Source organism: Sturnira hondurensis, unplaced genomic scaffold (assembly GCF_014824575.4).
Source record: "Sturnira hondurensis isolate 20B ecotype Veracruz unplaced genomic scaffold, ASM1482457v3 Scaffold0002633, whole genome shotgun sequence".
NCBI classification, from domain to species: domain Eukaryota; kingdom Metazoa; phylum Chordata; class Mammalia; order Chiroptera; family Phyllostomidae; genus Sturnira; species Sturnira hondurensis.
In genome coordinates, this window is record NW_028075264.1 from 1,044,459 (window position 1) to 1,071,258 (window position 26,800).

The 26,800-nt window shown below is 38.8% G+C and overlaps 1 long non-coding RNA gene across 2 annotated transcripts in view; it reads left to right on the top strand.

The window, feature by feature from the left end:
• The first annotated feature begins 817 nt into the window (after window positions 1–817).
• LOC118983070 (uncharacterized) overlaps window positions 818–26,800 on the top strand; it is a 56,755-nt gene continuing 30,772 nt past the window's right edge. Inside the window, exons 1-3 of one of the 2 annotated variants that reach the window (XR_005065640.1) lie at window positions 818–1,286; window positions 16,644–16,710; window positions 19,550–19,768. This is a non-coding gene — a long non-coding RNA (uncharacterized LOC118983070). Of the gene's footprint in view, window positions 1,287–16,643; window positions 16,711–19,549; window positions 19,769–26,800 lie in introns of those variants that run through there. The other variant, XR_005065639.1, reaches the window with a different exon arrangement.

Genomic DNA, 26,800 nt, shown 5'->3' on the forward strand with positions numbered 1-26,800 from the left:
AGTGCTGACTTGACGCGCCGCCAGGAGGCTGCATGTGGCCGGCCTTGGCGCGCTGGGGTCGCACTGTCAGCGGGAGGCAGTCGGCAGTGCTCTCACGCAGACCTACACGAGAGCTCGGGGGTCACTTGTGCTCCGCAGTCACGGGCTTGGCGTTTCTGGAAGGCAGGGAGAAGGGAAAGGAGGAACCCCAACAATTCCTCTCTCTCCCTCGCTTTTTTTTGTTGTTGTTGCCAAAGTTATACTGGCAAGAGACTTGGCATTCTTTCTAAGTCAGTGGTGAGGTTTTACACATGGAGCAGTGATCGCTCTCCATTGTGTGTGGTGTGTGTGCACGCGCGTTTGCGTTTGTCATGACTATGAAACCCTGTCCCAGGTTGATCTTGGGGATGACAAATACTCTCCCGAACTCCCCATCCCATCTAACCCTTGGGAAAAAATAATAAAAGCTAGGCATGAGAGTCCCCTGGCCAGGTACTCATTGTGCTAAATTTAAATTTTGTTTATCCAAATTCCTTCCTTTGCTCCCACCCTCAGCTTTCTCCTACCCTCTCTCCACCTTCTAACACCCCATCTTTCTTCGACTTCCCTTCCTCTGCCCGATACCTGCTCCCTCAGCCCTCCTCCTCCCTCCCCCTATCTCAGCTGCGGCTAAAACCTGGAGTCTTGGGGAAAAGGGGGGAAAAAAACCCCTCGGCTGTGGAGCTGTCAAACCGGGCATGCTCAGTAGACAGGGCAGGTTTTTGGTCTCGAGTAGCGGAGAAACATTTTTTGCACCACCGCGACCAGCCTTAGAGCGCGGCGGCGGCGGCCACGGCAACATCAACGCAGCTGTGCAGACGCCCCGAACCCTGGAGCGCTGCAGGCTCCGGCTTTGCTTGGAGTTCACCTCCTAGTGCCCCAGGGGCTGAGCTCACTCCTTTTGCTCACACAGACACGCAGACTCTCTCTTTCACGAACACACACGCGTATACACACTCTCGCACACACGTACGACCCTGGGCGCAAGCACCCTCCTGGCGGCGGGCGTTCGCGGGCGCGGTGGTAGCCAGGTTCGGTCCCTGCCCTGAGCGGCTGCTGGCTGAGAGCACCGCTGCCTACGGCCGGAGAGCGATGCGGGGGCCGGAGCGGCAGTTCGAACAGTAATGTGGATTTACAGTCGTTTCCTGCAGGAACCCGCTGAGACGCTTGAAGTCCGAGGTGCCTGCAACGTCCGGAGGGGTTGAGCACCTGGCAAGGGGGCGGGAGACCGCACCTGGGGACCGCATCAAAACTTGCGCCTGGACCAGGTAAGTGCATTTCTCCCTCTGGCTCGCCCCCCCGCCCCCCACCCCCACCTCCCAACCCAAGGACTCCAGGCGAACTTCGCCCCGAGGCTGCTGGCGCTGGATGGTGGCTCCGGCCGGGAGCGTCGAGCTGTGTCGGCTCTGGCAGTCCTGCCCGAGGTGGCGGAACCTTTGCTCCTTCTTTCGGTCTCTGCCGGGCTCGGAGCTCGGGACCACCTGGGGGAGAAAGGAGGTCGGCCTCGTTAGAGGTTCAAGCGGGGCCCTGGGGGGCGCTGCCCTTCGAGGGCACCCTGGGCTTCTCGGGCGACACTTTTGCCAACCAACTCCTCAGGTTCTGAAAGGGGGGTCCTCGCCTGGGCTCTCCCGCTGAGTCCCGGCAGTCTAACAAGTGGACACAAACGAAGGGTGGAGGGGCCTGGGTCCCAGGAGAGACTAGGGGGGCGCCTCTTCTTGGGTATCCCTCCCACCTGGAACGTCCGCCCCGGGCTCGGCCACTCGGATTATGCTCCTGCCATCTCTGAGAAGATGCCCAGGGGCTAGGACACACTTTAGTACCTGTTTGCTTCTGAATATCTCTTCGAATCTCACTCGGGGAGCGCAGGTTCTGGGAGGAACTTCAGGACCTCCTAACCTATGCTGTCTGGGGCCCCACCCGATGCGTTTTCCCTACACCCCAGTCTTTGTCAAAAGGGACAGTCTTTACGCAGCAGTGGGTGCCCTGGGAACCGTCAGTTTTGGCTCTAACTACGCGTTCAGCTACCCAGGTTGGCTCTAACTAAGCGCTCAGCTACCCGTTTTCACATTTCATCCTGAGACTGAGTCCCGGGAATCTAGCAGCAGCCAGCCCATCTGCCCAGCGCCTAGTACCTTCTCGGCATGCCTGGGGAAATGTAACCTCACTTTCGTCCACGCCACAACCGGCGGGTTGCCAATTCAGTTTTAGGATGCTTTTTCCTAGAGGTGGAGAAGGGGAGACTGTTGGCGCTACTCGGTGAGTGGATATGTTTGCAGTCAAGAGTGTATTTAAACATTTCAGCGAACACAGTGCAGCCGGTTGTTTACAGTTACGGAGACAGACGATCTCACTCCACTAGTAGATGCCGTCTCGACATTCATTTCGCCTCGGAGAGAGTAGGGGCGGGGACGGGGGCTGGTTTGCAGTTCGAGCTTGCCCTCGGCAGCTTCGGGTTTAGGCGATCTGCATCGCTGCTACTGACTATATGCTAATTTGTGGAGAAAAACTCTACATGTCCAATATGAAGCAAATGGTCAGGAGAAGTCCTGAACTTTCCCATTTTCCCCCCTTGAGATTTTAATCCAGAGGTGTTTTTGAGGTGATCCGAGGAAATACAAAAAGAAGTTTCTGGTGCCATAGATGGGAAATTCGTAGCCATTTGGTTGTAGAAACCAAAAAGAAATGAAACACCCCAGTGGACTCTGAAAGGTACTGTTAGATTAGCATTTAATTGATCTCGTTTGTGGTAAGTAAGGGTCATAGCTTCCTTGAATTTTAGATGGTTGTTCTATGATTAAAATTAACAAACCAGGTACACTGTACTGTGAGAATCAATCGTTATTCTTAACCTGTTTGGGGAAGGCATTGCAAATGTCTGCTCTATTATCTTTCAGCTAAATAATCCTGGTCCATCTTCTTAGTCCGTAGACTTTCGATTTGGAGCATAGGTTACTCCAGTGCTGCCAAGAAAGAGTCTTAGGAACAAAACAATTATTATTTTTATTAATATTAACAGGAGATCCACAGCTTTGCATTCTATTCCATGATTAGCCAGCATTGGCTTGTTTGCTAGCCCCCACCCCTTGCTCTTCATATCTGCAATGTGGGGGAAAATGAATTTTCATGAGGCACAGTATGACCCTTCAAATAAATAACTGGAAAAGCAGAATCCTGGTTTTGCCAGTTTTTGTCCGAGTTCATAAGACTTTGTTTTGCTGATGTGTTAAATAATTTACTATGGCAAAGTTTTTTTTTAAAGCGTAGTTAAGAGCTTTGGAACATACCAAAGTAATGTTGGAATCTTTTAGTGATAACAAAAGTCACAATGTACATTTGAAAATGGGTTCATGTAATTTGTAAAATGAATCTATGTTCTTAAGTGTTATTTAAAAGTTTTCAGATTGTCCCCCAAATATTTCTGAAAAGCAGCTGTTCTGGAAAACAACTCTAAGAAGAAATGTTAGCATTTGCACAGTAAAACTGAGAGTCTTGTCCTTAGAACAAGGCCAGGCGTATAGTAGAAAATGAACATATTGGAATACATGAATTATTTGCCATTAGTTCTAGATTACAGTTATGAATTAAAACCAGTCATGTCATTTGACAAACTGTACAGTGGGGCTGAAGGGAAGAATGCTTTGTAGACTCATTGTGCTATAAGGATGATTAAGTGACATTCCAAATATTCAAACATGTAAGTGTGTTAAAAAGTAAAATCAGATTATATGTAACTATCATCTCATTCTAAGGCCTAATTGGAAGTCTGAATACCCTATAGGCCTTGGAGTTTCAGATTAACCGTCAAATGTGTAAATAACACTGACATGATCATAGTTTCCCTTACAGTCATTGTACCTTTGTGATGCCTTTAATACAAAGATTCAAGCTGAAGCAGAACATTCAAACATTCAAGTTTATTCCGTACAGTGTTACTTTAAATTGTCAAACTGCAAAACATTATTTTGGTTGTTGCTTCTGCAAACAGAAGGCTTAGTGTGGAACTTTAAAACTTGGAAGGGATAAGAAGGGTCAATATTAATATAACAAATTTTCTGTTCCGTTCCATGTTAGAAATAGCAATTAGAATACATGTAATCTTTGCTTGAAGCTTGCTCTTTTTCTGAAAGTCCATCATTTTCAGTTTTAAGTATATTTATCAAGTGGTTGGTATGGATTATGGTTAATAAATTTCCTGAGGTTTCCCAAAGAAGTGATTTATTTATTTGTGTATTTACTTACCTGCTGACCTGAGGTCAAAAGAAGACCAATACTTTGAATACTTGACTCAGTGATTAATTTCTCTTAATGAAAACAAATGTTCTTAGTCCTCACATATTTCTTCTCTCTTATACACACAGACGCATGCACACACTTAGAAGCAATCTCATGAGAATGCCATGGATCAGATAGACAAATGTATGATAATTTCATTGAAATTCTATATTTATTTAAATTCCTTTCAGTGGACCTTCAAAAGTAGTAATCTGTGCATATTTAACAAAAAGGAAATTTCCTATCATTTACCATTTGGAAAAAGGGTTTGAACTGGATTACGAGCACAACCACAGGTAGATTAAATGATGAAGAAAATCGTAAGAGATAGTTTTTAGCAATCCTAATCAATGGCACATATCCATAGCTAGACGTGTAGCTGCTTGATTAGAATAAAAGTGTAAGGAATCAAATTTCAGCGCTGTTCCCATATACAATAACTGCTTAAAGTCATCTGCAGATTCTTAATGTTAAATCAGAATCTCTAAAAAGTGGAAATCCAATCACTCTTTTAAATAGAGATTACTATTATTTTTCCTTCCCGTAAAGGGTAAAACATCCTGCAATCCGGATTAATATGTAATTTCTACTTCTTTCTGTTTTCCATTGACTATTTTAGATCTGAGAAGGTAAATATCAAATAGAACCAGCTAGAACTGTGCTGAGTTTGAGCAGGTGAATGCTATAAAATGTTTTACGGAGCTTTTGTTTATTTCTAACACCCTTGATGGTCCAGCCATAGGTGTCTCTTCAGTATGTAGTACTCTGTTCTGACAATTTATATAATGTATATAGTTTTTGTAGTTTGCTAGATGTACTATGGTATAATTTAACCAGACCAATGAAATTGCTTACATTTGGAACCCATAAAAAATAGAGCTGAGGAAATTGGACCATGATGGCACAAACTGAAAGTTATTGTATAACAATATTTATATCAATTGCACTGCTGACATTTCTATAATCAAAGCAAACTGGTTTTAATTGGAGATAGCAAATATTTTTACAGTAAATGTTAAAGCCTGTTAAATTCTTATGTAACATCAGGACTCATTTCTAGACCTGGAAGTATAATCTTGGCTGATTTACAACTTAAAAAAAATTCTAAATTTTACTTCCTGTCCAAGCCTCCACTTTAGGTAAACAATAGCATATGGTGAAACATGCATATATGCCAACTAACCACTACCTCTTGGATGATGTTTTCAATGTGATGTAATGATTCTGGAATATTGGGTTCTCCATCCCACCCTCTTGTAACTGTATGAGTGGAGAAATAAATTGGGACGTGAACACAGGAAAATGTGTTAAATAATCTCTCTTTGTATCAGTAGTTCACTGTCTGTGAAGCTTATACTTGGAGGCTTCATGTCTTTGTTTATAGTAAGTATATGCCAAGATTAATATGCTTTTTTCTGGGTACTTACGACAAGTCTCTATGGTTGTATCTAGGTGACACCCAAATATGTGAGTGAAAAGTTTTGTCAACCACCCAGCTGTTTGGGTTAACGCAAACAAACAGTGGCTGAGAGAATTTTTTTACTTAATTTCTGTATGATTTGGAGTCATCTAATATGCTGACAAATTTGAATATCTCTGTCAAAAATAAAGAATAAAATGAAACACTTTGATACACACAGTGTTTAAAGTGCAGAGTACTTTAAACACTCTTGGGTTGTTGTGAAATGAACTAATGAACCAAATGCCATCCTGAATCTTCAGCCTTGTATGATATGTACAAAGGATGTTACTTTCAACCCTCAACAAGTACAAAAACAAAAACACGCTGGCCTTTTCAACAAGCCAGGAAATTAGAAACTTTAACTTCAATTCTGCCTCCTCCCTCCACCCCCGGTACTGATTCATCAGTTTAAAGAAATTAACTTGAAGAGTTTGATATGTTGGCTTTTTACAATTTCCTGCACCTCATTTTCTACGATTCTTTTACTGCCATGGAAACTAGATGGGACAGACAGCTGGGAGTCACTAATTCAGGATGGGAACCTACTTGTTAATTTAATTTCATGCCAGTCTGTTGGTCCCTGAAAGTAACTGTAAAAGGCTGGGGGATTGAATTTTCGAGCAACAAATGATTAAGCAGAACAAAAATCAGTGCCATCTTTGTCATTTTCCTGAGAATCTTACTGCAACCCTCTTTGTCCCTACTCAAGCAGTTCTTTGAAAATAACCACAGAAATAGAGGTTTGATTTGTGCATTCCTATTAGTGTTCATATACGCTATAGAGTATTTTTGTTCTATGAGGATGTTTGCAGCTGTAAAATAGTTTCATAATAGCTATTTCTTTGGAAAAATATGTTCTTTCAAATTATGATTTTGAATAAGCCTAGTTAGTGATCACAATAAAGTATAAATGATGTTTGAATTTTCTGGTAGGATTGGTTATTTTTCCTTTTCAAATATGAAAACAATTTTGTTCAACTATATATGTCCCACTTCTTTTTATTGCAGAGACCAAATGGATTTGAATACATTTCTTTGAAATCCATAAGACACTCATTTTACCTGCCACCATAAAACATACTGATTGTTTTAATTTTAATTGACTGAAGAGTTGAGTTGATAAATAGTCGATAAGGAGGAAATTGCCTTTTAATGTTTCTCATATTCTGCTCTAACATTTTTCTGGCTGATTAAAACTTACAAAATAAAAATTTGGAATCACGAACTCTAATATGAGCTCAGTTGCAATCCATGTTAAACCCTTTGCAATATTATCAACTTGGCTCTGAGAAACTAATATTTTTTTCTGTAAATTTATAGCTGTGAACAAATTTCTATATTATGTCTAAGAAAGCGTGATTCCCAAAAGGGATTTTAGTAATGAAAACGGAATAGAGATCTAAATCTATATATCTACACTGTATATCACCAGGTATTTTTCTGTTTGAAATTGACTAGAATTTCAAAATATAAATACCCCAGACAGAATTATTAAAGATAGAATGAAGTACTGATTTAAAAGTTTAGGAAAAATTATATTTTCATTTTTACATTTTAGGGAATATTGATGGTATCAGTATCCAGGTTTGGGGTATTGGATTGCATATGTTTTGTTAATTATTTAGTTTATTTTTACTTCTTGAGCTGTATCTGTGTGATATCAGGATATCTGAGTAAAATATGAAAAATTCAATCAATAGTCATTGTTGAACATGTAGATTTCCTAGTATCTATCGTGCCTTATCTTCTGTGTCGTGTCGATTTCCTCAAACCTTTGAGCAGGTGCCTGGCATTTGGATATACAGTGAAATAAAATCCATTGATCATCTGGATAGTTCCAAATACCTGACCAGTGAATTTTGATTGTTTATCCAAGTGATGTTCTGGATGTTCTCCGTTTCCGTTTGGAAATTACTATATATTTACTTTTGAATTGTTTTCCTAATTAGCTGAGAAGTGTTGTAATTATTTAGAATGCTGATGCAGATATGTGTGTGTATTTGCGTGTAACTTTCAGTAGAATTCCTATATGGTTATATCAAAGGGAATCATTTTCATTTTAATGTTTAGAATCACAGTTTAGTGTTTTTAGCTGTCCGTATAAATGAAGGATTTAAACGCAGCCAAAAAAGAAGTACACTGCTATCAGGTTGCATACTTCAGGGAAAATTTGATCATTAGTTAAGGTCAAGGAGAAAATTTCCCAGTTGTATGGTTTTGCATAATTGTTGAATTTTAAGTGTTTATATTATTTCTGATGCCTCTATCTGGTTTAGACACCTGTCAAAGAGAAAGTGCCAGATTAGATGGACAACTGGTTTATTAGATATTGCAACCCCTGTGTCCCAGCTGTATGTAGACATTTGAAGAAAACTCTTCAGGTGTTCAGAAAAATTAGAAAAAGATATGCAGATGGCCTATCTCAATCCAGGTTTGTTCAAGTACATTTAAAATTAAATGTCCTAAGAGATGATTAATTCAGGAAAGTTATTGATAATGAACTCATCTTATGCTACACATCCTTTGCACCCATGATGATACGTTATTAAAGGTGTCTCAATCTTGCTAATTACCACCTGTGTTTAAATATAGAGGTGTATAAATATACCACAACCACACAGTGACTCAAAGCCTTCTATACCTGAAATGTTCCTAGCTAACTTAGTTCCCATCAACAAAATGTTTCTGATCAACATTTTGAATTTGTACTCTGCGCATTACCCCCCTTTTAGCGTTGATGATTTTCGCTTTTTAAAGCTGCTCTCTTTAATTGCAAGCATTTGAGCGATATTGATGTATGATCTCCTGCTCTATTAACTAGCCCAAGAATATGTTTGTGTTCATGTGTGTGGGGATGGAATTTTTTTCCTAAAGGAATATTTATTGAAAAGTAAATGTACGTTTTGTACATCTATTCGCAAGCATAATTTACAGATACATACAAGTACATCACCAATTTGCTTACTCTGTGCCTGAAAAGAATATGTTTTTGTGATTGTGACTCGCTGTGTGTTTAAGCAATTTAAGGAAGCATTGACAGAATAGCTATGCAGGTCAAATAAGCTCCTTTTGGAAAGTTAGTATTAATTTCACAAATGAGATCTAGTGACCACGAAGGGAAAAGGCCATGCAATTGACTGACTAATTGATGCCTATTGCTTAGCCTTGAGAAGACTCTTGTACCTTGAAATACCAATAAAATCACTCTCATGTCTTCCTTCCTCACTCCCCTCTTTCCCCCTTTCCTTCCAGTCCTTCCACCCATCCTCCTTTTTTTCCTTTCTTTCCTTCAGCTATTTCCAAGAGTTGGGGTAGTAGCATATATAGGTTTATGAGAAAGAAAACCCTTGGCCAATTCACTGAAGTATTGAGATTGATTAATCTTTTTGTTCTTTTTCTAAATCTGACCAATTCTTTATGCATATCCTAGATCATTATAAGTATAATATGAAATGTTATTCTTTATATTGTTTTTGGCTCATGCCTTCTTTCAGTTATCTTGGGTAGGAGCTAAAATAACACCTATTTCCTGGGTTGGTACTGTTTATTGCAGGTTTACTCTGTGCACATATCCATACATTGTTAGTACATTTGTGATTTATCTTTCATGTTTAGTCTAATAAAGTGTCGACACTTGGGGTAATACCATTTATGTTTGGTTGTGAATCCATGTAGTGTTAACACAAGGGTGCTAACATTTTTTCATTGTTTTGTCCTTTTTCCCTGTTTGAGATATTGCCTTGATGAAACATTGGACAACTTGTGAAAGTAAGGTAATTTAAACATAAACAATTAGAATTCAGTACAAGGGCAGTATCTTAAGGGTAATTTAATATGGAATGCAGCAAATTTTAACAATAGATTTCTATAAAACATGGAATAAAACATGTTTAAGACAGTGTAAAACAGCAATAGATGTAGTGAGATAACAATGCCCCACACCTCTAGCAAAATCCTTCACGCTGCTTTGCTGTTGAAAATGCAGAAGAATCAACATTTACATGGAGCTCTGGAGCATTGGGTCTTCAAGTCTCAAGTGTTTTCCACAAGGACTGCAGGTCTCATGGACTGGACATTCCCCCCCTAAAGACTTTAGTATTGCATGGTTTTTGGTTATGCATCATAAAAAAAACTTTATGAAGAAAAATCTTCATCTGTTCATTCATTTCTTCATTCATTCATTCATTTGCCAAAACTTTTTAAATGCTTCTGCTTACCCAGTGATACAAAGACACTTAAAAAATTTAGTGGAGGAGGCAGACATATAAACTTATTCTTATTGTGTAACAGATGCTCTAGAAGAGGAATAATTAGAATACTCTGCCAAAGGTACGTATGATTTTATAAAGGATATGTCACTTGAAATGGCTTTTAAAGAACAGCTAGGGATTTTTTTTTCATTAGAGAATATGGAGAACTGCATTCCGCATGGCAGAAGGACTATGAAAGAGCACAAGGCTAAGTGAGCAATGGAAAATACCCACCCAGGATAATAAAGTGTCATTTTATTTCCTATGCAAGTCTGGCAAACAGAGCTCAGGGATAATGCCTTATTTTATTTACTTCTGAGTGCCTGACATAGAGGAGGTACTTAGAACATATTTGTTAAATGAATGAATCTGTTTGGTTTTGTCTGCATGGAGAGTTAGACTGAGGGAATGGTGGTTTTTCTAATGTTTATTCAAAATCATGCAATGTACTGCTTTGTAACAGTGTGCTGAATTAGATGAGGTGCTACAAAGTGGGGAGGGGAGGGCGGGTCACTGACTTCCGGTTTTAGAAAGGTGACATCTGTATGAAGAGTGGATTGAAGTGGATTAAGTGTAGTAGCAGCGAGACACTGAGAGACTGTGTTGCCGTTGTAAGCGGTCTTGAGGGCATGAACCAAGGCGGTGACAGTAAAGATGGAACGGAGGAGAAATACTTGAGATTCAATCATAAGTTAACATCAATGGGGCTTGAAGATTGATTACATTTAGAGAGTGAGGGACAAGGAGGAGTGATTGAGGCTTTGGTTTGGGAAATTAGGTAATTCCATTAAGCAATATAAGGAATACAGAAGAAAAATATCTGTTTGGGTGTGGATAATGAGGTCGGCTTTGGATTTATTTAATGTGAGATACCATCAAGACATCCAAATGGAGAGGATCTGTGACAGACAGAGATTGCACATCTGCAGATCAGGTCTGGAGGCAGAGATTTGTGTGCCAGTAGCCAATGTAGTAGTTGAAATCATAGCAATAGGAAGACGAGTTCACCTAGGGAGTATATACAGAGTAAGGAGAAGCAAAGTTGAAATCTTGAGAAATGCTGAACTTAAGAGGTTGGTGAAATAAGACTGAGCCTTCAAAAGAGAGCAAGTCAGAATAACATGGGAGAGGTAGAAGGAAAACCAGAAAATGATGAAATAGAAGCCAAGAAGGAAAAAGTATTGTAAATGCCACATAAGAAGAAATAAAAATGGCCAGTAAATGTGGAAGAAACCTCAATTTTCTTTTTTAAAAAATATTTTACTTATTTATTTACAGAGAGGGGAAGGGAAGGAGAAAGAGAGGGAGAGAAATTTCAATGTGTGGTTGCCTCTCATGCATCCCCTGCTGGGGACCTGGCCTGCAACCCAGGCATGCACCCTGGCTGGGAATCAAACCAATGACACTTTGGTTCCCAGGCCCCATGCTCAATCCATTGAGCTACACCAGCCAGGGTGAAAAAAACTTAATTTTCAATGATGAAAACAAATGCAAATGGGAACCAATAAATACAAGGATTTTTTGTTTTGTTTTGTAAGATCATACTCAGTGTAATTGCTCAAGCCTCAAACCTTAGAGACTTTCTTGATTTTTTTCATCCAATCAATTAACAAATGCCAACTTTACCTTCAAACCATATTCTCTATCTGAATCATTTTCTCCTCTCTCATCGTTAATACCTTACACCAAATAAATCACCATCATCTCTCACCTAGACTGCTGAAATAGTTTCTTATTGCTACCCGTATATACCTTCTTGCTCCCATACAGTTTTCTACACAACAACCAGGATGATCCTTTTAACGGATTTATTTAATATATTTATTATATTTATAAATATATTTATAAATATAAATAAAATATACTTCATATTATATTTATTAAATATATTTTATATTTAAAATATAAACAAGACCTTGTGATCTTCCCACTCTGCCCTCCAATGGCTGGCTTCTTATCACACTTAAAATAAAATTTAAAATAATTTAGAACTGGCTGATGTGGCTCAGTGGATTGAGCACCAGTCTGTGAACCAAAGGGTTGCCAGTTCGATTCCCAGTCACAGCACATGCCTGGGTTGTGGGCCAGGTCCCCAGCTGGGAACGTGCGAGAGGCAACCGATCAAGGTATATCTCTCACACACTGATATTTCTCCCTCCCTTCCCCTCTCTCTAAAAATAAATAAATAAAATACATTTTTAAGATGTAGGCCAGGTCCCCAGTAGGGGGAGCTGAAGAGGCGACTATACATTGATGTTTCCCTTCCTCCCTTTCTCTCTTTCTAAAAATAACTAAAATAAATAAAATCTTAAAATTCAGAAAAAAATGTCTATCATGAGTTACACGGTCCTACATGATTTGCTCCCTGACTATTTATTGGGCCTTATGTTTTATTGTACTCCCGGTGAAACCTTCCTTATAAGCATTCTAGCCACCCTGCTTTCCATTTTGTTTTTTAAACATGCTATGCATTGTTTTCTGTCAGGGCCTTTTCACTTGCTATTTCCTGTCCCTGAAATGAATTTTCTCCAAGATTTCTATAGGCTTACTATTTTGCTTGATTCAGATCTTGGATCAAATATTCCCTCATCAGAGAGGTTTTCCCTGACCATCCTATGTAAGGAGTCCTGTCATGATCCTACATTTTATGTGCCTTTATCCACTTTTACTTTTCCTCATATTATTTATCACTACTTGGTATCAAATTTATCAAATCTACTAGCATATTAGCTCCACGGGAGCATGGTATTTGTGTTTGTTTTGTTTATTACTGCAGCCATATATATCACCGAGCGCAGTGCCGGGCATGTACATAGTAGGTGTTTAATAAGTGTTGGTTGAATAAATGAATAGTAAGGGCATAATGAAGTGTCAGTTGGTATAGATTTGGCAGTTTGCAGCAAAAGCCTTAAAAATGCTCCTACCATTTGACCCAGTAATTCTACTTCTGGGATTTTGTTTTAAAGAAATAATGTGAAGTGCAGAAATAGCTTTATTTGCAAAGATTTTCATCAAGCATTATTTGTAATGGAAGAAAAAAATGAAAGAAACTGAATGTCCAACCAGGGAATTGTTAAGTAATTTATGGTACATCTAGACAATGTAATATTTTATGGCCATTAAAGAGGATGTTTACAAACATTGCATGATAAAAGGAAAATGTTTATGTTATACTATCAAGTGATAAGGCAGAATACAAAATTATATATTCCCAATATGTAAGAAAGAAAAAAGACTGAAAAAAGCTGCACAGAAGTGCTAAAATAATTATCTCAGTGGGTAATAGGTGATTTTTTTCCCTTTATACCTTCCGTGTTTTCCAGATTTTCAATAAGTCTGTATAGCTTTCATTATGGAAAAAATACATTTGCAAAACAAACAAGGAGAAAACAAAAAAACACAAAAATATTACCACCTTAGAGGTGTGGATTACGTAATAAATAACAAGAAGGAGAAACCTATTGTCCTTGAATGATGGAGCTGGAAGGAAAGGAATTTAACAGTTGTACCTGGAGCCAACTGGTTTTCTGGCTGAAGAAGTAAGTCTACAGACAGGGAAAGTAATTGAGATCCCCTGGACTCAATCTAGTCTTCACTCACTGGAGAACCTAGGAAGGCTGAGTTTATCCTGGCAGGATTTAAACAGGATGTTCAAGGGAGATTAGGTAAGTTAGGGCTTCTTCACATGGAAAGCACTAGCAATTTGCATCATGTAAAACAGAAATGATTACTCACTATATTCCTTCATGTCATGTAGTAAAAACAATTAAGTGAAGTTAGACTATAGATTACTTGGCTATTCAGCCACAGTAACCTCTAATGGAAAAGAAGAAAAATAGCATTGACAAGTTTTGGCAGGTCTCATCATTAGAAATGCCCATATTGCCAGACAGAAAAGAAGCTGCAGCCAATAATGTGAACCTAGAAGTTCTTGTGGCCCTAAGGAAGAAAGTGACAATATCGAGTGTTGTAGCACTTATTGTCTGAGAGCACTGATCATTGTAATGGGGAAACTGTCTCTGTTATTAATGCAATTATTTTCTACAAGGTCTTTGAGTAAATGTCCCATTTGAAGAGTAGCATCAGAGATTTGAAAGCATGTGTAGCAAAATCTAAAGATATACTCATTAGTAAAACAAAGTGTGACTTATATGGAGCCCAAAGTCCCTTGAAAATAAAAATAGTGTTAATATAGGTGTTATAATTAGTATATAATTGAGTAATTTAAACACATTTAACAGCATCTCATTTTGTATACAAATAGAAATTATACTTTTAAAATCCATCTGAGAAAGATATTTATCCATATACATGTATATACATATTCACATATATGTATGTATTTTTGGACTGGACTTTTAGACCTTTCTTCTGCTCACCTTCAATTTACGCATTTCATCTCCATAGCCAAGCTCAGATGCTAATTTCATTTGAGGAAGCTGAGAACTGGAGGATGTAGAATATTATTCTCTATGTAGGACCAAACAAGAGGCAGTAACACTAATGAAAGTCCAGGTTAAATGATCCCTTAATGTGCTGTTCAGATTTGGATTTAGGACTCTGCTTGTAGGCCTTAGCCTATCTCCAAAAACCAATAGTCAGTTCTGTGAGATACATTTCAAACATTTGTGGCTTCTGCTACTATTGCCTCTAGTATGCATTATTTGGTTGCATTTGATGATGACTCTGTCAGACATTCTAACTTTTGTTTTTCTTAAAGGGTAGCTAGTCCACATGTAGTATTAAGACAGTCAACAGTTTCTTTTTTGACAATGAATTCTTGAGTCCAATAGAGGTAAAGGGTGAGGGAAGTGGTACATGTTTGGAACTGGTAAGTAGTGGCAGGTAACCTGGGGGATCATATATAGATCAATGTGTGATGAACTGGCTTTCTCTAATCATAAGTGGGAGATATACTCCTAATGGCTTTAGTCTGAGGGTAGTTGAGAAGTGAACAGAGAAGAGCTATATCATTTTAAAGTCCTCTTCCCCATTTTTATGTATATCTCACCAAGGCAAAATGCTACATATAGGGCAGTTTGTTTTTTTTAAATGTTTTTGCTAACCTCCTTGCAGAATTATCTTGATGGGTATGAAGCCAGTTCTTACAGACTTACTCTGGTCTGTGGGGCGGGAGAGCCAGAAATACTTTTTGTAGTCTAGACCTAAGTACTTTCTGAAATGTTTTCCCTTGAAAGATTCTAACTTAGCGCTATTATGGAAGCACATAACGTTTGAGCAGAACTATGGCTTTTGTGAGAAACATTAACAGTGATGAAAATGTACATCGGCAATTAGATTGCAACTAATCAAGGGCACTACTTCAGTCTATTATGAATGATTTATATATAGTGTATTGGATTGGAGATCATTAATAATAATATAATACTCTATCATCATTACGAGGTCACCTTGGTGATCTTTATCAAGGGTGGCAATGATGTTATTGACCCACATTTTTTAAAAAATCGTATTTAGATATTACCTTGTCTTTTACAGTGGAGAAATTTTAAATTACTGCCTTTACTACTGAGATTTCGTCTCAAAAGTAAAAAAAAAATGTTTTGGGATTACTTGATTGATAAATTGGGGCCATAAGGTTAATTAAGTGCCAATCATAAAATATTGGAATGTTAAAGTTTTCCTTTTCCTTTTGCTTTACTTTACCGTACTGCCTTTTCTAAAATGGGTTTTTGAAGAATTTAAAACATACAGCTTTTTAAATATAAGGGTAATACCTGCTCATTGTAGAAAAACTAGAAAATACAAATAATATATTTTACATACATGCATACCTTTTTCTAAGCAAGCCTTACACTGTGATTACTTTTTCATTTATCAATATATCAATATTTTATGTCAAAATATATATCTAATCCATATACATATACCACACACAGATATACATACACACAAATTTAAAAAATATATGGCACAATACAAGTCAGAGAAGTGTATCTCTCAAGCTGAGTGATTAGAGGGGATCATTACAGGGCCCAGTTCCTGCCTTATTGCCCAAGGGTGGCATATGGAGACATATAGTTAATTTCTAACTGTTAAATGAAAGAAGCACGTGAGACATTAGAAATACAACTGAACTAAAGTGAGGGGTTATGGATTTTAGTCCTGGCTTTACCAGTAACCACATATGTGTTTGTGTAAGCCATTTAACTTCTCTAGGCCTCAGCCTCCCAATCTTATAACAGGGTTGTTTGGAGGATTAAATGAAATGTGTAAGGGACTACCTTAGTGAAGGAACTACAGTTATATAAATTGTTTACACTGGTGAAAACTTCCTGAAACTATGGCCATTTCATTTCAAAATGAGTGACATAATGAGTGAAAATTGAATGGTGTTCATTTGAGAGAGTCTTTGTGGGTAAGCATTCCACAGGCCTCCCGGTATGCTCATCTATAGTTAAGAGATTCTCTATTAGCAACATAGTTAATATAATGGTTTGCAGTTTCAAGGAGGCCGTTTAAGAAACTGACTGCTTTTATTCCTTGTAAATGATAAAATGAAGTCAACCCCCACCCCTACTCCCACCCCACATGTGTCTCTTCCTTTCTCTTATATAAGGACTGTTTTAGACCTGCTTGTACATATATTTGAAGGATAATTTTTCCTAATTTGTTTACAGGAATTACAAGGACAAACTTTATTCATCTGTCTCCCTTTTGATTCCCACAACTTCTGGATCTATCAAGGTATGTGCATTCTACACAGAAATTTACTTTGGGAATTGAACACATACCTATATCATGTGAAAAAAATGGAATGTTCCAGTGATATATTTTGTTATATTTATTGAGTGCCATGTCAATGAAATTGCATTGATTTAAAGTTTAAAAAACCTTTTTGACCATTATATACGCAAACCTGTGTCTGTACTCCATAACTGTTATTGTTAGTCTTTGCAAAACCAAATGTGGAGGTTGTGCTACATATTTGAATAATTCTGTGACCTTTTCCACATACAGCTACTCCTTGACTAATAAGAATATCTGCAAGATACAAGGGAACAGCAGTAGTCAATGAATATTTTGGTGAAACCAAAGTTAGTAGTTCTCATTGACTGAAAAATAAACATGGCAGGGAATATAAAACAGAAAACTGTACTTGAATAAGAATTAAATTAAAAAAATAAATAAATAAACATGGCATTTCTCCTGATCAGGTGCAAAATTATTTCCATTCAGATAATTTTATTGACAAAAAATATTTGCCTCCTGAAATGAATGCTTACATTTTTAAGAAAAGTCTGAAGATACATTATCTGTATTGTCATGGCATTGCATTCATGTATTGATCCATATGCTCAGTAAATATTTATTAAGCAGCTACTGAGTGCCTTTTCTTTTGCTCAGTGTACCAGTGTAGGTAAAATTAACCTGGAATAGTGAGAAAGTGATTGCTTCTATATTCAGCCCTCTGTTAGATGGAATATGTGAGAAACTGTGGCAAGATGAGGGGAGATTTCAGATTAGAGTTGACTCTTGAACAAAACAGGGGGTTAGGGCCGCAGACCCTCCCCTGCAAACAAAGATCCACATGTAAATCTTGATATACCAATCTTACAATATATAGGATTGAAGTCAGAGCCCTGTGGTAGTGACCATATTTTATTAACTATACTCTTTCTTTTTCCTTCAAGTTTACATCTCACTGAACATGAACCAAAACTAATTGAGGTTGATTGTGGAAAAACTCTCTCATTTTAACAATTTGTGTTGCCTCTGGGACACTACTGGCCAAAGCTGTGTGGTCCACAAGGCAAAAAGTGGGATAATTAGAATATTTTTTCCTGCTGTTTTGTTTCCATTATGGAATTTTTACAACTCGAATTTTGGATGGTGCTTTGCACTGTGTAATAAATGTATTAAGATTATACATAAGTAACTGACATTTTAGTAAACCATAAATTGACCTTAAAAGAGTAGGCATGTATGTTTTCTTTCCCTCTAACTTAACTACAGCCTGCCTTCATCTGCACTTTCAGCTGATCTGGAGGAAAAACTGTTTTATCCCAACATCTTGGACTCCATGCTTGAGAAACTGCTGTTCAGAATGTGAAAATAGTTTTCCTATCTGTGGTTGGTTGAATTTGCAGATGTAAAACCAAAACCAGGGATAGGAAGGGCTGACTGGATTTATTGAAAAAAAAATCACGGGTGAGTGGACCCATGTGGTTCAAACACTCATTGTTCAAGGGTCACCTGTGATTGAAATCCTAAGTCACTTAAAGGACTCCCCTCATTGGTCTTCATTCTTAGAATTTCTTGGTAAATACGGAACAGAAAGCATTATATATATGGCAGTGCTACACACACCATTATTCAAACGAGATTCTCATTCCAACTTACAAAGAAGTCAAAAGGATGGTCTGAATTTTTGGTAAGTCTTTAGAATTACTTGATAATTTCTCTAAGTATGTTAAAACAATGAAATTACATTAAAAATGCAATCCTTAAAATCTCAGAATTTGCATTGCCCTTCAAAAAATACAGTCCAAGTAAAAATACATTAAGGATTTCTTAAAAAACATAATTGAGTTCCAGTTAATTGAGATTAGCCAGTAATAGGAATTTAAATTGATTTGTCAGTTTTAACTTTGCAATTCTTCTGGGGTAATGTCTTTAAGGGAATACTATTTCCAAAAAGTTCAGATCACTATAGGAAAAAATTAAGATCAGAAAATAAAATGACAGATTAAAAAAGAAACTTACTGAGGAAGTTGAGATTTTTGCTTATTGTATCATTTGTGAAAATGATTTTCTTAATTTGGTAATTGTGAGTCTGACAGTTATGTAATAATTAACTTGAAAGGTGTTTTTTCAGACTAAGAAGGTAAAATGTGTGAAAAATGATCGTCTTATTAACAATGTGAATGAATAGATCAGAGTGGAGGATAAATGCCTAAGAGGCCAAAAGAATGCACACTTATGAAAATACGTGGCTCTAAATGTTTAAAAGGTTCAGAGAGCAGCTGTGTTTACTCCCTTGGAGAATACTGTATAGTAGGAAAGCCCTTGACTGCCAATCAGTAAACCTGGGCTCTACTCACAGTCTTATACTAAGGATGTGTTCCTCCTCAGGTAACTTCTCCACTCTGAGCCTTGTTTACTTAGTCTATTATAAAAACTTTGGGATGGATAGCTCCAACTCTTTTCCTACTCCAACACTCTATAATTTTTAGAAAATTAAGGATTCTTCTCAAGTATGCAACTTGGAATACAGATTGGCTATTAAGTTGCAATACACCTGTTGTTAAAAAGATTGCTGCTTGTTTAAGTAGCTTAGTTCTATGGCAATAGGGTGTTTGTTTATTTTTTTCTTAAAGTACTTGTGGGTCTTAATGCCACTACCACCACCTCCATTGTCCGTGCACACCAGTATTGGCATTATATTAAATAGATTCGAGTAGGAGTTTAGTTAGTAGTCTCATCTTCCTCCTTGATAAAAATGCTTAACTTTGGGGTGCTTCTATTTTGCCCCTCTGTCAGTCTTTTGAAGTTCAGCAAAACGATGTTTTCTGCCTCTTGCAAGGTGGTCATTCAAGGTCAAGCATCTCTCTGTAACTTCGAACCAGCCAAGTGCATAACCCGATGACTTCAGACTCCAGTGCTTTCAATCTGGCAACCTTCATGAGCATCAAGTTCATATTAAAGAGTTTAAAATATATTCTCCTTCATCTACATATAACAGCAATAACAACCTGGGCGCAGGACAGTTCCTGGGAGCAAATAACCACTTGGAGTTAATGATCTGAGGGGCAGCTGAAGGACCATTGACTCTCCCTAGTCATTCCTTCATCCCTGTAAAACACCTATTCTTGAGAGGCCAAGCTTTCAATAATTTTTCTGTCTCACATCAGATTAAGTTGTGGCCATAAATAATAGCATTTAATACATAACAATGAGATGTGGTAATGCAATAAAATGTCAACAATTCTAATACCGTATAAAGATGGCCATTCTGATCAGCACCCCCTCAGAAAACCAGTGGTAAATGAAGTTCATGAATCATAATATTTTAAAAGCGACTCTCCCTTTATTGATTTGAAATGAATATAAGTAAGAATTCGTATGGTTTAGGGGAACAGTTCCCCTTCTTTTGCTCCTTATTCCACTGACAAGTGATCTATTTTAGAAATAATAAAAAATGCCTTTGATATCTATTTTAAATGGCTTTTAATACAGTATATGTTCAGCTCCCCCCTTCCTTTTTAGCAATTGATTCAGTTTCAGGGTATATACAGCTCTGAACTAACAAATACAATTTTCTGCTCTTTTCCAGAGGAAGCATTTTTAATTTCTTTATCATTGTGACAAACATCAGTAAGTCTCCATAGTGTGCCAGGCACAGTGCTAGGTGGTAGGGAAACAAAAGTCAATAAGGGACAGTGTTCCTAATCCCAAACTCATGGTAGAGAGGTGAGGACTGATCTATATACAAAGAAATAAAATAATCAAGTGTTGTGGGTATGGAATGCATATGAATTTATTTACCCATGACATTCATATTATTTTTTAAAGATTTTATTTATTTATCTTTAGAGAGGAAGGGAAGGAGAGAGGGAGAGAACTATCAATGTATGGTTGCCTCTCGTGGGTCCCCTGCTGGGAACTGGCCTGCAACCCAGGCATGTGCCCTGACTGGGAATCGAACCGCGATCGTCTGGTTCGCAGGCCCATGCTCAATCCACTGAGCTACACCGGCCAGGGCCATATTATTTTTTTAATTAATAAAGATTCATATATGAAAACTTCCTCTGTAGGGCAATGAGATATATAATCTCAAATAGCTCCCACTCAGAAAATACACAGGAATCACTGGTCGTGGTGGGCAGAATGTTCCTCCCTCCCCGCCAAAGATGTCCATGTCTTCTTAATCCCTAGAATCTATGAATATGTTGCATCACATAGCAAAGGAAAATTAAGATTTCACTTGGAGCCCTGATTGGCGTGTCTCAGTTCCACAAAGCCAAAGGTCACAGGTTCCATTCCTGGTCAAGGCCAGGGCACATGCCTGGGTTGCGAGTATGGACCCTGACTGGAGCATGTAGGAGAGGCGACTGGTCACTGTTTCTCTCCCTCTCTTTCTCCCTCCCCTCTCCTGTCTCTAAAAGTATATAAATGAAATCTTTAAAAAAAAAGATTGCAGATAGAATTAAGGTTGCTATTTGGCTGACCTTAAGATACAGAGATTATCCTGATTAACTGGGTGAACTCATTATAACCACAAGGGTCCTAAAGAAGAGGAAGAGGGAGGCAGAAAAGAGGACCAAAGAGGTGACAGCATGAAAACTTGGCCCAACATTGATGGCTTTGAATCCAGTGGTCATGAGTCAAGGAATGAGAGTAGCTTCTAGAAGCTGGAAAGGTCAAGGGAGAGGATTATTCCCTAGAACTAGAACATCTAGAAAGAAGTGTAGTCCTGCTGACACCTTGATTTTAGCCCATCAAGACCCATTTCAGCCCTGGCTGGTGTGGCTCAGTGGATTGAGTGCCAGCTTGTGAATCAAAGGTTGGATTCCCAGTCAAGGCATGTGCCTGGGTTGCAGACCAGGTCCCCAGTAGGGGGCGTGCAAGAGGCAACAACACATTGATGTTTCTCTCTCTCTCTCTTTATCCCTCCCTTCACCTCTCTCTAAAGATAAATAAATAAAATCTTTAAAAAGAAACTTAAAAACAAAGACCCATTTCAGACTTCAGGCTTCCAGAACTGTATGATAAATCTGTTGTTTTACTCCACCAAGTCTGTGGTGGTTTATTACAGTAGCTAGCAGTAGGGAACCATCACACTGAAGTTTATTCAGCATAGAAAATTTGGAGAGTAGGCTCTGTCTGAAGTTATAATTGCTGTAAGGCATGGTACCTGTTGATTTTGGCAGAAGGGATGTTTGTCTAGTGACCATTTTTTCCCTGGATATCCATATCAAGTCCCTCCATTACAAGTACATCCCTGAAATCCTTGACAGTTCTCTGTTGCTCCTGGTCTCAGGGAACATATACCTTTTTTGTTTACTTTTATGGACTGCTTGTACCCCTTCCTCCCATCCCCTGGTCTCCCATCCCTCTGCCTTGATGTCTAGGATGCAAGGTTCATGGATAAGTGAAAAGTGGAAAATTATCTTTCCTTCATGTGGTACCTGGAGCTGCAAGAAAGATAGAGGTAGTACTATCCCTATAAACTACCCTGGCATGGGTTTTATGACACTCATAAATTTGGGGATTGAGTATAGTGTGAAACAGGAGTCTCAGGCACCTGACCTTTTGCTTAGGATCAGTCCTCAGATTTGTTTTGTTTGCAACACAAGTCTCTTCTATTCCACCCTCCCCTCCTCTTCCCTCCCCTTCCCCCTCCCCTCCCTCTCCCGTCCCCTCTCCTTCCCCTCACCTTCCCTCCCCTTTTAAAACACTTATAGCTGAATTGTACCTTTTCAATTCCATAATGTCTGCCAATCCCTATTGACTTATTCCTTACTCACCTGACTTATGTAAAATGAACCTGATCTTGTGTTGTAGATGTTAAGTGCATATGTTTAAAATATGTTTTTAAATGTATTGATTTTAGAGGGAGGAAGGAAGAGAGAGGGGGGGGGAGAGAGAGAGACATTAACACTGATTTGTTGTTGTCCTTGATCATGGATTCATTGGTTGATTCTTTTTTTGAGATTTTATGTATTTGTTTTTAGAGAGGGGAAGGGAGGGAGAAAGAGGGAGAGAAACATCAATGTGTGGCTGCCTGCCACATGCCCCCCATTGGGGACCTGGCCCACAACCCAGGCATGCGCCCTCACTGGGAATCCAACCAGCACCCATTTGATTCAAAGGCCAGCACTCAACCACTGAGCCACACCAGCCAGGGCTCATTGGTTGATTCTTGTATGTGCCCTGATAGGGGATCGAACCCACAACGGTAGTGTATGGGTATGTTGTTCTCACCAGCTGAGCTACCCTGCCAGGACTTAAGTGCATGTGCTTTGAGATTTAAGTAGGTGAGATGATCCACTTCTGCCAGGCATTGGCTGTACAACTTGGGCAAGTTGATTAAGTATAATCTTTCTAAACGTTAGTCTCCTCACCTCCGAAATGGGGGTAATAATTATACCTCATACACTTGAGAGGTTTATAATGGAATGTATATGAGGTATAAAGCACTTTGTATAATACTTGAAATATAATATAACACATGCTCAATAAATATTAATTACCATTTCCACTACTAATATTGCCACTGTGAGGGCACAAAACTGGGGTGGGTAATCAATTCCATCTAGTAGAAGTATGAGAAACAGCAACTTGAAAGGCTTTATGGAAAAGTATGTTAGAGCCATTCTGTCAGTGTGGACTGGTAGGGGGTAGGGAATAGCAACCTAGTACTATCTGATGAACAAGTAAATGGTAGGGATGTGCACATATTCTAAGCAAATGAAGCAGTGGCACAGAAACATCAAATAATCTGGTCTCTGACAGGAACCTCAATCATTGTTTTAAGCTAAATGGTGATGTGGAAGGTAGGCATGAAAAGACGTGAGGTTGGAGAGGTAAGCTGGGGACAGATGAAGAGGGACTTCTTTGTCTGAAGGAGTATCTCCTTTTTCCTATAGACCAGTGGTTTTCTAAAGCTACTCCTGAACTTCAAATTTTGGTGCATTACCTGCTGAGCCTGAGTCTTGCCTGAGGGGGCAACCTTTGAAACAAATTCACCTAAGAACCCAGTTTAAAAGCCACTTCTATAGGCATGGAGAAACTAGGGAAAGATTTTAATTACATCTTTTATAGAGAGCAGCAATTTTCAACCAGTGTGCTTGAAGAATTTTTTTAAGGTGTTATTTATTTATCTTTAGATGGGAAGGAAAGGAGAGAAGGAGAGAAAGATCAATGTATGGTTGCCTCTCGTGAGTCCCCCGCAGGGAACTGGTCTGCAACCCAGGCATGTGCCCTGACCAGGAATTGAACCGCAATCATGTGGTTCGCAGGCCGGCACTCAATCCACTGAGCTACACCAGCCAGGGCAAGAATTTTTAAAACATACAATATCTGACTATTTAGTCAGGGGCACTGACCTCTTTTCCCTTAGATTGTCAAATAAGAATATGACAACAACCAACACCACAATAGCCGTCTGGTGTGAATGCCCTGTCTTGAACCATAAATATATAGGTCATATAATAGAGTTAGATTTTTTAAAAAATATTTTATTTATTATTCTTAGAGAGAGGGGAAGGGAGGGAGAGAAACATCAATGTGTGGTTGTCTCTCATGTGCACCCTACTTAGGGCCTGGCCGGCAACCCAGGCATGTGCCCTGACTGGGAATCAAACCGGTGACTCTTTGGTTCACAGACTGGTGCTCAATCCACTGAGCCACACCAGCCAAGGCTAATAGAGCTGGATCTTAATAACTGTGTTGCATAATAAGGTTGTGTTTGATTGGTTAATTTGGGATATCAGAAATCCTTGTATATGAGTATAGACACCTAATTTTTTAGAAGTCACATTGGAACAAAGAGGGTAGGTAATTATAATTATTATATTATTTTATACATCAATAAAAATATAGCAATTTTTGTCAGATAGGCAGAAACCATATATTTTGGTGTGTCACAGAAGTTTAGTAATTACTGTATGTGTGCCATGAGATGACAAAGGTTGAAAATCGCTGATACGGAGGATTCACCCTGGTAATAGCATGGAGAATAGATTGGAGGGGGTGAGACTGAAGGTCAGGAAACCAGTTAGGGGACTATTGCCATAGGTCAGATGAGAGATGATAAGGGACAGGTGACCATTTACAATGGGAATAAGCATAAAGGCACAGATTTCAATGATGTTTATTAAACTTGAGTGTGTGTCAGACTCACTTGGAGAGCTTGTTAAATTGCCATTTGCTAGATTCTGCCCTTGGAGTTTCTGTTTCAGTTGGTCTTTGGTGGGGCCCAATAATTTGCATTTCTGTCAAGTTTCCAGGGGATGTTGATGCCATTGGTCCAAGGACTACACTTTGAGAACTACAAAATTTGAGATACACTGATCATCTCAAACCAATAGGCATGTACTTATTACATTTTGGGAGTGAAGGAAAGATTTCTGGCTTGGGAGACTGGAAAGATGATGGCACCATTCAGTGTTACTGAGATCAAGTTTAACCTGAGTTGAAAAGACTTTCTCCTGACCCTAGCAAGGGAAGGCCAGCTAAAAAATCTTTAAACGTGACTTGTGATCAGATCCTAAGCCCTCTTCTGGATATCTTGACTCTGTACTCTTGGACCAGTTTCTCCCACTCCTACCTCAACCCCACCGTCACCCCATTCATCTGCCTTGGTGCCATTCACTCTCAGGAAGTGGAAGTACAGGTGGAGTGGGGTATATAATGAGTTCCATGTTATACCTACTGACTTGGAGGAGACAATGTAAAAAAAGGCCTTAGGCTTTAGTTTTTGCTAGTTTATTTATAGACACATTAGTTTGTTGTTCCTCCTATTGGTTGATTCTTCTTCTAAGTATGTTTACTGATTATACTGTTACAGTTTTCCCAATTTTTCTCCCTTTATCCCTCCTCTACCTGCCCCCCCCCCAACTCCCCAGCATTCCTCCTCTTAGTTCATGTCCATGGGTTGTACATACAAGTTCTTTGACTTCTGTTTCCTACACCATTTTTATCTCTCCCTGTCTATTTTATGCCTACCAATTATGCTTCCCCTTCCCTGTACCTTCCCTCCATTCCTCCTCCCCTCTCTCCCCCTCCCCACTGAAAACCCTCCATGCGATGTCCATTTCTCTGATGCTCTTCCTGTTCTAGTAGTTTGCTTAGTTTTTATTTTCATTGTTTTTCTCTTTTTTTAGGTTCATTTGTCAATAGTTGTGAATTTGTTGTCATTTTACTGTTCATATTTTTATCTTCTTTTTCTTAGATAAGTCCCTTTAACATTTCATATAATGAGGGCTTGGTGATGATGAACTCCTTGAATGTGACCTTATCTGGGAAGCACTTTATCTGCCCTTCCATTCTAAATGAAAGCTTTGCTGGATAGAGCAATCTTGGATGTAGGTCTTTGACTTTCATGACTTGGAATACTTCTTTCCAGCCCCTTCTTGCCTGCAAGGTTTCTTTTGAGAAATCAGCTGACAGTCTGATGGGCACTCCTTTGTAGGCAACTCTTTCCTTTCCTCTTCCTTCTTTTAGGATTTTCTCTTTATCTCTAATCTTGGGTAACTCAATGATGATGTGCCTTGGTGTGTTCCTCTTTGGGTCCAACTTCTTCGGGACTCTCTGGGCTTCCTGAAAGTCTATTTCCTTTGCCAGATTGGGGAAGTTTTCCTTCATTATTTTTTCAAATAAGTTGTTCTTCTCCTTCTGGCACCCCTGTAATTCCAATATTGGAATGTTTCAGGTTGTCCCAGAGGTTTGTAAGCCTGTCCTCATTTTTTTTGAGTTCTTGTTTCTTCATTCTGTTCCTGTTCGATGTTTATATTTTCCTTTTGTTCCAAATCATTGCTTTGAGTCCTGCTTTCCTTCCTGTCATTGTTGGTTTCCTGAGTATTTTGCTTTATCTCATTTTGGGTATGTTTCATTTGTTTTTTGTTTTTTTCATTTTTTGACCAAGCTCAGTCAGTTCTGTGAGCATTGTGATCACCAGGGCTTTAAATTCTCCCATCAGATGGGCTGGCTACATCCTCACCGTTTAGTTCTCTTTCTGATGTTATACTGTTATTTCATTTGAGCCATATTTCTTTGTCTTGGCACAACCAATAAATTGTAAGGGGGTGGGGCCTTAGGCATTCACTCTTGA